The sequence below is a fragment of the Columba livia genome, chromosome 15 (assembly GCF_036013475.1).
Source record: "Columba livia isolate bColLiv1 breed racing homer chromosome 15, bColLiv1.pat.W.v2, whole genome shotgun sequence".
Taxonomy (NCBI): Eukaryota; Metazoa; Chordata; class Aves; order Columbiformes; family Columbidae; genus Columba; species Columba livia.
The window spans coordinates 13,089,165-13,098,342 of record NC_088616.1 but is presented as its reverse complement, the minus strand read 5'-3'; the positions used below and the strand labels follow the sequence as shown (position 1 = coordinate 13,098,342).

At 57.2% G+C, this 9,178-nt stretch overlaps 1 protein-coding gene across 2 annotated transcripts in view; it reads left to right on the top strand.

Moving 5' to 3' along the window:
* The first annotated feature begins 316 nt into the window (after positions 1-316).
* Positions 317-9,178, top strand: part of RAI1 (retinoic acid induced 1) — a 76,509-nt gene continuing 67,647 nt past the window's right edge. Inside the window, exon 1 of one of the 2 annotated variants that reach the window (XM_065031319.1) lies at positions 317-501. The gene's annotated coding sequence lies outside the window, so the exon portion shown is untranslated. The remainder of the gene's footprint in view (positions 502-9,178) is intronic. The other variant, XM_065031318.1, reaches the window with a different exon arrangement.

Genomic DNA, 9,178 nt, shown 5'->3' with positions numbered 1-9,178 from the left:
CGGGTGTGCCCTGCACCCCGCACCCGTGCCCACCGTACGCGGTGCCCAGCATGTGCTGCCCAGTAGCCGCCATCCCCTGCCTGCTGCCGGCGCCCAGCGCCCACCGCCCGTCCCGGTGGCCCTTGTGCCGTGGGGTCCCCGGTGCGCAGCGCCCATCGCACCATCCCCCGCTACCGTCGCCCCGATGCCCGTTCCCGGCGCGCGGTGCCCGCTCACCGGAGGCGCGCGCCGCCCGGTTCCCGGCGGGCCCCCGGCGCGGCCGGCAGGTGTCGCTGCCGTCGCGGGCAGGGCGGCGGGCGCGCGTGCACTTCCGACGGCGCTCGGTCATGCCCCCGACTTTCCTCCCCTCCCTCCCGGCGCCGCGCGGAGCTCCCGCCCGCTGACACCGCCGAGCGGCTCGCACGGCGCGGCGGAGAGCGGCGGGGCCGCCCGGGGATGGCCGCCGGGGCCGCCCCCGCCCAGCGCCGCCGCTGAGACGCAGCGGGGCCACGGCCCGGCCAGGTAAGAAGGTTCCGCTTACGGCTCCGGGGGGCGGTCCGGGAGGGCCTCGGCTCTGCCGCGCTGGCCGCGGCGGGCCCCGGGAGGCCGGTGGCCCGGGGACGGTGGGGGTGACAGGCGTTGTCTGGCGGGGGGAGAGAGGAGCTGCCCGAGCGGGGCGGGAGCCGCAGCCCCGGTGCCCTCCCGGTGTGCGGGGGGGGGTCCCTGCCCGCCGCCCCGCGTTTCCACCCCGCTTGCTTCGCGTCGCGCCGCCGGCTGCAGCCGCAGCTCCCGCCGAGCCCGCTGCGTTCCTGCTGCCGCTGGAGCGGCGGCGGCACCGCGTCCCCCCGCGCTGCCGGCATCTTCCCTTCCCTTCCCTTCCCTTCCCTTCCCTTCCCTTCCCTTCCCTTCCCTTCCCTTCCCTTTTCTTTTCTCTCCCATCGCACCCCACTCGCATTTGCAACTGCAGCCCGACGTCCCCCCCCCGCTCTCCACCTCGACCCCCCCAAGCGCGATCCTGGCCCTAGCACGGTGACGTCACGGGGGGGGGCACCAAGGGGCTCCCCGGCCCCCCCGGCCCCACGGGTGGCCGCGGTGCTCCCGGCCGGCTGCGTGGGGACGCGGGGGGAACTCAGTGCATCTGAAACCCACCCTGGAGAAAGGCGGGTTGGGAGCCGCGGCCCCCCCCTCAGCTCCCCCTACATCCCCCCCCCGAGCCCTTCTGCTGCAGCTGCTTTTAAGCTGCTAAATTCCAGCTAAATTCCAGTGTGTGTGTGTCCCCTTCCCACCATCCCCTGGAAATGTGCAGCTGGAGCAGCAGCCTGAGCACGCTGGTGCATGCACAGCCGGGGATCCCAGCCGAGATGCTGACCGGCCTGGTCCCCCTGCCTGGGGGTCGGCATCCCCAGTGCTTTCGGGCGGGTGACAAAGTGTCGCAGCTGACGTCGCAGACCTGCCGGAGGTTTTCGTTGACGTCAGAGCGGGGAGCTGCTGGGGTGCGCGTTTGTTCCCCGCCGCCTTTGATGGAACGTGATGCTGTCCCTTAGATGTGAGCAAATTTGGCTTGGCAAAAGCTCTTGTGGCCACTGGTTCCTGCCTTTTCTCCCTTTGGCTGCGAGTGATGCCCGGGCTGGCTGCCCTCGGGTGACCTCCCAAAGTGATGTTGCGGAGGAACAAAACCAACAGTGGGGGTTTTGTGTGGAAGAGTGCTCCTGGGGCGCTCTGCAAGCAGAGGGAAGGCGTCTCTGGTGGCACCAGCACCTTCTGAGCGCTCTGCCAGCTCAACTCTGACTGTCCCAGCTTGTGGGCATCACCAGAGCCTCTCTGAGGGTGCAGAAATGGTTTCCTACTGGACACTGAGACTTTGCAGAGCCCTCCTACCCCGCGGCCGTTTTCCATGGGGCGGCAGGTTGCATCCCCTAGTTGGGCGAGCCAGCACTGTGGTGGCTCTGGGGATGTGGGTGCTGTCACCTGTACGTTGATGGGAGAGAGCACGGGGTTCACGGGGGATGAGGCAGAGGTTGGCTGTGCGTGATGCCCCGGCACTGTGCGGTCAGGTGCTTAGGTCTGGTGTCTGTCACTGCCTGATGAAAATGGACCTTGAGCTGCTGGGGGATGCATGGGAAAAGGATGGGAAGGAGGCAAGTGAGATGGATAAAAGGACCCATTTCCCCTGAGTGCCCTTCCCTCCCCATTCCCCGTGGGATCGCGGTGTGCCTCAGGCATGGTGAGGGTGATGATGGTGGGGGGTTCAGCGTGGGTCTGCGCACAGGGCTCGGAGTTTGGGCTGGGGACACCTGCACCCTGAGCAGCAGCTCTGCAGCCCAGGGCCGGGAGCTGTGTGAAGTGAAAGGCAGGAAGTAAGCAATAAAAAAAATAATAATTAAAAAAGAAATACTGCAACCAGTAGAAACTGCCGGGGAGATTTAGGGAAGCGGCACGGCTGTGCCAGGGAGCCCAGAAGAAGCGTGCATCCTCCTCTGATGAGGAGCTGCCTGTGCCAAGGACCGCAGACCCACCTCTCCTCTCCCGGCTCTGTCTCCTCTGCAAGCCCCAGGGAACAATTGCATACAGAGTGCTTCGTTTCAGAGCCGCCACAGTCATTTCAGAGACCTTTTAGGCAGGAAAAGTGCTCTGTAGCGTGTAATTTGAAGGCTCTGCTCTGAACCTTCACTGTCGCTCAGCTAAATGATCCTCTGCTCTTCCAAACCTTTGCTGCCTGGAAACCAGCGGCGGTGACCTGGTTCCTGGCCTCGCTCGGTCCCTGATCTCCCTTCAGCCCCATGTTAAGGTGGGGGGAGTCACGGGTTGCGAGGAGCAGCCCGGTGTGTTTCTCTGTCTTGCATGGGGCCTCTCACACGTCAGAGTCCTGTGAGATTTCAGCCAGTCTTAATCATCTCTCGCCTCTGCCTGAGCTGCAGAGGTTGTCGCAGCTCGCTAAGGATTTTCCAGCCTGGAGGGTCGAGTCTTGTGAGAGCTCTGCAGGAAAATCTAGGGATGCCGACTGATTTCCCCCAAAATGGGGTAGCTGCAGAATTATTTTCTTTAGCACCCCTCAGGCTTGGCGGCTTGCGGCGGGGAAGGACGGTTTGTTCTGCCGTCAGAAGAAACGGCACAACTTTGGTTTAACTGATAGAGCCGCGTCACAGACTCGCCAGGGGCACGGCGAGCCGAGCCTGGGGGTGACGGGCCATCAGTTAATCAGGGAGAGCAGTATCGCTGGGGGTTTCCTCACCCTTGTCTTTCCTCTCCTGCCCATCCTGGCACGAGTTGCCCTAAAAACTTTAGTCGGTTGGAGGCACACCTGCAGGAACAGAGCGAGCTGCGGGTTTCCTCTCGCTGCGGGCGCCGCCGGCCCTGCCAGATGCAGGCAGGGCTTTGAGTTCCCGGCAGCTGTGGTGTGCAGGCAGATTTGCGGAGGTGCAAAGGGAAATGGATGGGGAGAAGGAGAAACATTTGGAGGTGAAGAGCTTTGCTCTCACCCCTCGGGCTGCTCCCGGCCGGTCCGGTCCCGTGCTGCGGCACAGGGCAGCTCGCCGGCTGGCACCGTGCAGCCACGTGCGCGTCTCCTCTTGCCTGGCGTGGCCTCGTTCTCCTTTGGATTCACTCCTGGTTTTGCCAAGGGAGGGAGGGTTCCAATGATGGCGGATTTATGCATGTCACCAAATCATACAAAACAGGACAAAACAGTCTAGGGTCCGTCCTCAGGCCATGCCTGGTGAATACCTGGGTCTAACCTGCTCTTAAAAAACGCAGGTGCTGGAGAATCCACCCTGTCCCCAGGCGACTGCTGCCGCTCACTAATGACACACTTCCAGCAATGCAACGTGGCTTCTGCTCGCATCCTATCCCCTGCAGCAGGGCACGAAGCATAGGAAAGGCTGTTTGTTTCCTTTTCCCTTTGTCACCTCTCCGAGGGATGCTCTGCAGCTCCAGCCCTTCTGAAGAGTGGGCGGGATGCATCCCAGCATTGTCCTGTCCCACTGCCCAGAAACATGCTCAAAACCCACCTGCTCAGCATTGTGTGGATTTGGGATTTCCCAGGAGGGCTCGTACAGCTGCTCGTGGCTGACAGCGGCAAGGCTGTCACCCTGAGCCCTGTGCAGAGGAGCAGGAAGGGGAGGAAGAGGGAGGCAGGTACAGGTGCTGGAGAACCAATGTCACGGCGGAGCGCAGAGAACCAGTTCCAAGCAGCAATTGCCACCTGCATTCTCCAGCACCCAGCCGACAAAAACCTGCACGTCCCAGCGAGCTGAGAGCCACCACGGGCCATGCAAGATGGAAAGTGGCTGCCTGGGGCTGGGGTCCTGGTCCCGGTGGGAGGGTGGGCATCGCTGCGGGGCAGCTGCTTTGCTGCGGAAAGGCGGCTGCTTGGGTTTTCTTTGGTTGCATGGCCTAGTTTTTGAGAGCTGGAATACGCTCAAAGATGGGCTTTCTGAGTTGCTTTTTTTGGTTTTGTTTTGTTTTAAATGACAGCATTTCCCCTTTAAATTTACATCTCTAGCTGGGGAACACAGAGCCCGGTGAGAGAGGGAGTGTGAGACTTTTATAAAAAGAACTAGTCGGGTTTTATTATCCCTTTGAGACGAGCAGGGAAAATCTATACTGAAGGCATGAAATAGCAATAAAAATGGACTTTTTGCCAAAGCAAAATTAATTGAGTGAATCTCAGTCCTCGAGCCTGAGCTCTGAGAGGCTTATGAGTTGGATATGAACCACGCTGTCCCCTTCCCAGCTCTCATCCCCTGAGGAGGGGAGGCAAAACCTCTCTCCGGTCCTCAGAACCAAACAACGAAGTGCGATGTGGTCAGCACCCAGGAGGAAAGGACATGTGCTTGGGACACGGGCATCCCCACCGCTTGCGAGGCTGATGGTCCCTGGAGCAAGGACCTTCTCCAGGTCCCTTGGCGTGGGGACCTGCTCCAATGGTGTGAATACGATGCTGATGATCGTCCAGTGATCGTCACTCCAGTGTTTCTATCACTGTGAGTCATGGCATCCTATCTGGATTGTGGATTTAGGGAAGTCCAGCAAGGCAAAGGAAGAAGCTGGGAGAGGAACCTGGTGTCTTATCCTGGCCTGGGCTTGCTCTTATTAATCATTTTCCTCCCTCGTCTCTGCTTCCTGCTCCTGCCCCATGTCTGGTTCTCCAAGGCGCTTTCTGGGAAAAACCTTCAGAGAAAAGGAAGATCCCCTCCTGGGTTTTGTTCATCTGGACGTACACATGCGGTGGCACCAGCTTCGCTCTCCTCTTTTTGGGGGGGAGGACGGCAGGAGAAGCCGCCGGACAGAGCAGCGAGGGGAAAGACGGATTCTTTTCTTTTCAGCAGATGGTGCAAAGAGGACAAAGCTGCGTAAACCTCCACCAGAGAGTCCACCAGAGAGACAGAGATTAAGGAGCGAGAGGGCTGAGAGGCAGCTCCAGGCAGGAGAAGGAAGGAGAAAAAAGGAAAACGGGGGTGGAAATAGGATTGGAGAGTGGAACTGGGGAGAGGAGCGTTGGGTTGAACAGGAATCTCCTCCCACTTGATGTCTCCCCTCCAATTCGGAGCGTCTAGATTCACTGCCATTAAAATATAGCCCTTTTCAATCCCTTATCTTGCAGGAGCAGAAACAATTGGCCTGCAAAGAAGGAGAAAACAATCTGTTTGACTGACAAACAAAAACACATTTCTGCACAAAAGGAGGAGGAGGAAGAGGCAGCTGTCTGGCTGCTGCTTCGGCTTTTTTTTCCTTTCCCCTCCCTCTCCTGTCCCCTCGCTAAGCTGATGGTGTCGGAGCGGAGCCGCTGCCCTTGCCAGCACAACACCCGCCGTTCTGACTGGCTGGGTTCAATGTCAGGTTCCTGCAGCAAATGTCATTGTCCGCACTGCTGTCACCAGCTGTGATGAAGATGCACCAGCCCCGCCGTGATGCCCTCCAAGGGACAGTGGTGGGAAAGGTGGTACCCGGAGCATCAATGGGGCAGAAACTGGTGCTCAAGAGGGACCAAGGCCAGTGGCTAAGGGTGGCTGAGCTGGGGACAGAGGGGACACGGGAGATCCCTCGTCCGGGGACCTTGGGGAAGTTCAGCTGGTCTGTGGGTGATACGCTGATATTGCAGCACGTGGGCATTGTTGGAGCATCCAAGTCTCACATCTTCAGTTACTGCTGGGGCCTTGGCCATCTCCAGAGTCACCTCTGTGCCTTGGTTTTCCTGTCTGCAAAGTCAGGAGGATAACACGTGAGTGGTCTCAGAGAGCTGGGGCACAGAAACGCCCTGTGCACCTTAAGTCGTTATCCCAACAAATCTTTATCCCTATAAAAATCATTACGGCAACCACCATACTAGGCAAATTGGTGCTGGGGAGGATCTGTGGGACAGGCAGGAGCAGAGCCAGTGGGATCCCGGCAGTTCTCTGTCTCTCCAGAGCAAACTCCTCACTTAGAAGCTTTATTAAAAGAAAGATAAACTGATTTTCCCCATGCGATTCCCAGACCAGGAGCAGCAGTTTCCTGCCCAGAATGGCCTTCCGAGGGGTTTCTGCTCTACGTGAACACCTGAAGCAAATACCCTCGCTCCAAAACCAGCCAAACGCAACACCCAGCGCCTGCCTGACCCTGGAAAAGCAGGAGGCTGGAGCAGGGCCATCTCTGCAGGGACCGGTTAGTGCCACCACACAGGGAATCTGCAATAAATAGAGGAGAACAAGAACAAAACCTTGAAACCACCGTGACAGTCTTAATTGCTTTTGATCGGGGTTGCTGGTGACCTACTAGAGTCCACTAGAAAGATGATCCCACGCTGGTGGACGATTTGCTTTTCGCTTTGTTTTTTTTTAAGGAGCTGTTTTGCTCTGCAGCGAAGTAGCAAAATAACGTGTAAGAAATCACAGATTCCAGGTGAGTTAATAACAAATAATGACTTTCGGTTCCTGAGTGGTTCTCTTGATGCTTCAGTCCAGGCGTATAACAGACAGCTTTTCCTGTGCATACACAGCCTGGCTTGTTGAAATTCAAGTGAATTCAAGAGATTCAGCCTCTGCTTTCTTAGACTACCACAACAGAAGCTTTTGGGAATATTTGACCTGAAACATGAGAAGAACTTGACTTTTTTCTTTTTAATTCTTGCGCCTAAAATGCAATTTTCTGCGTTTTCCTCTTCCATTTCAAAGGAAGATGAGAGGAGCCACGTCCCCACGTGTCAAACTGCAGGCAGTAGAAGATACGAATGACGACTGGACTCCTTTTACAACTTCAGCGTTTGACTTTCCTCCCCAGAAGGGGAAGATGCATTGTCAGCCTGTCTTGTGATCCGGCTATAACCTTTTGTTACCCCGGTAAACGTCAGCTGACCGGGCTGGGATGTAGAAAAGCTGCATCTCTACCGGAGCGTTGCTGCGCTGCCGTGCAGACGGTGTTTGGGCAGGAAGAGGCCCAGCGTGTGCTCGCCCCAGCGGGGTTTCAGACTTTGCCCGGCGCGGGGGCAGTCGGATGCTCTGCGGTGGAGCGCGGGCAGTGGCTGCAAGAGCAGGTTTTGCCCCCAGCTGAAGTACCTTTCAGGGACCACAGTTCCCAGCGGGTGGTGATCCAGCCTGGGGTGATGGGGTCTTAGCTGGGACGGGTGGTCTGCAGGCAGTCTGTGCACCAGGGAGGGACAAAACTTATTTAAGTGGCGTGGCTGGACCCCACAGTCAGTGCTGCTCAGGGTCACTTGTTCCCTTCCATCTCAGCAGTATCAGGATCGTGCCGCGTCCTCTGCAGTCATCTGCCTGGCTTTTCCATGCTGGTGCCTTCTCCCAGCTCCTTCAAGTCCTGCTGTGGCCCCCCAAGGTCCTCCACCACCCTCGCCTTTACTTATTCCTGTCCCCCAAACCCTTCCTGCCTTCTCCCTTCAGCTTCTCCTTCCCTGCTCAACCCTGTCTGCAGAAACACAACCCTGCTGAGGGTTTGGCCTCCATGCTCAGTGCCAGTCAATCACTGCTAATGTCGTGATAAAGTATACCTAGCAAAGACGTGGAGTTTGGCCCCTGGGCAAGAAAGACAGTTCAGGTCTTAGCAGATGCTGCTTCTCTGGTCCTGTACGCTCAAAGCGTCAGAGGTGGCCATGGGAGCAGTTCTTGGGGTGAAGCCAGAGTTTGGCTCAGTCCATGGCTTGAGGAGAGGTGGCTGAGACACGGTGGGATCTGCTGAAGCCCCAGCTCGCAGCTTCAGCCCCTGCAGATGTCTGGATGCTCACATTCCGGCCAGCGGGACAGTATTTCCCATTGCAGAGCCAGCGCTCCATGAAGATTCATCCACCGTGTGTTATCCAGCCCTACCTGGAGCTTCTCCTTTCCCTGCTGCTCCCTGCCTGTGCAGGATCATCTCCCACCCCTTCCACCAGCCACGGTCACACCGTCCTGGAGCTCGTCCTCCATGTTCCTCTGCACTGACGTCCCTAGGGAATTGGCCAGTGTGTGTCAGGGCTCTGCGCCTCTTCCCTCCAGCTGCTCCCACTCGGCTGCATCACCCAGAGCATCCTTTCCTCCTGCCCGGGGTCGCCTTGTACGTCCCGTTTCCCCGGTTATTTCACCCTGATTTATACCAGGTCACGGGCATCTGGGTCCCTCACTTGTCCGTGGTAGCACAGCCTCTTCGATTAGGTGTATTTCCAAGCATGACTTCCATCTGTCCATCAGTCGCTATAGGTAATTTCTGCAGCGTTTACAGCCGTACAGGGGCATCATTCGTACGTAATAATCGCTGATGGTGGCAGGACTGTGATAAATGATCTGTTCCGCGCGTTTCACCTCTTTTCTATTCACAAATTGTTCGTGATTTTTTTTTTTGTAGTTGCATTAAGTATTCAAAGTGACTGCGATTTCCCCCATTGTATTCATTATTCAAAATTGTTCTCCAGATAATTTCAGCAAATAATTCGCGGTCTTTGCTCTTTTGTGAATACTCGGTCTCAAGAATGAGGGTCGTTTTAATTGGGATCTTACATCACATGATGGATTTCGGCTTCCCGATTGGGCAGGTTTAATTTTTAGAATTGAGGTTTGGGGAGGGAACTGTTGCGATTAAGAATTTGAAATTCACTTTCTTCCAATATCTTCAGTTGCCGCTTAAAATTAACAGTCTGTCTTTTTTCTTTTTCCCATTCCTGGCCAGAAATCCCTGCCGGTAACTTGTTGGCAAGAAACACTTGGAGAATATAAACAAAAAGGTGCCACCAAAA